Source organism: Grammomys surdaster, unplaced genomic scaffold (assembly GCF_004785775.1).
Source record: "Grammomys surdaster isolate TR1022 unplaced genomic scaffold, NIH_TR_1.0 188, whole genome shotgun sequence".
Taxonomy (NCBI): Eukaryota; Metazoa; Chordata; class Mammalia; order Rodentia; family Muridae; genus Grammomys; species Grammomys surdaster.
The window spans coordinates 1,630,195-1,630,539 of NW_021604633.1; positions in this window are offsets into that span (position 1 = coordinate 1,630,195).

Consider the following 345-nt stretch of genomic DNA (forward strand, 5'->3'; position numbering starts at 1 on the left):
AGAGAGAGAGAGAGAGAGAGAGAGAGAGAGAGAGAGAGAGAGAGAGACGCAAAAAATTCAAAAACAAACACAAGACATCAATGCAGGAAATTTTAATTGGCAATTACTTAATGTGACAACCTGGCCACACATCCCATTTTGCAAATGAATTCCATGTGAGTAAAGGACATCCTGGAGGCGTCCTTCATTTGCAAAGTTGAAAAGCTGCTCAAACAGGTTTCAGAGCTGGAGGAAGGTTATTGCAAGTTAAATTGAGACTAGGTATAGGAAGGTCAGTCAGGTGCCTGTACACTGGTGGGGTGTTTCTTTCTCTCTCTCTCTCTCTCTCTCTCTCTCTCTCTCTCT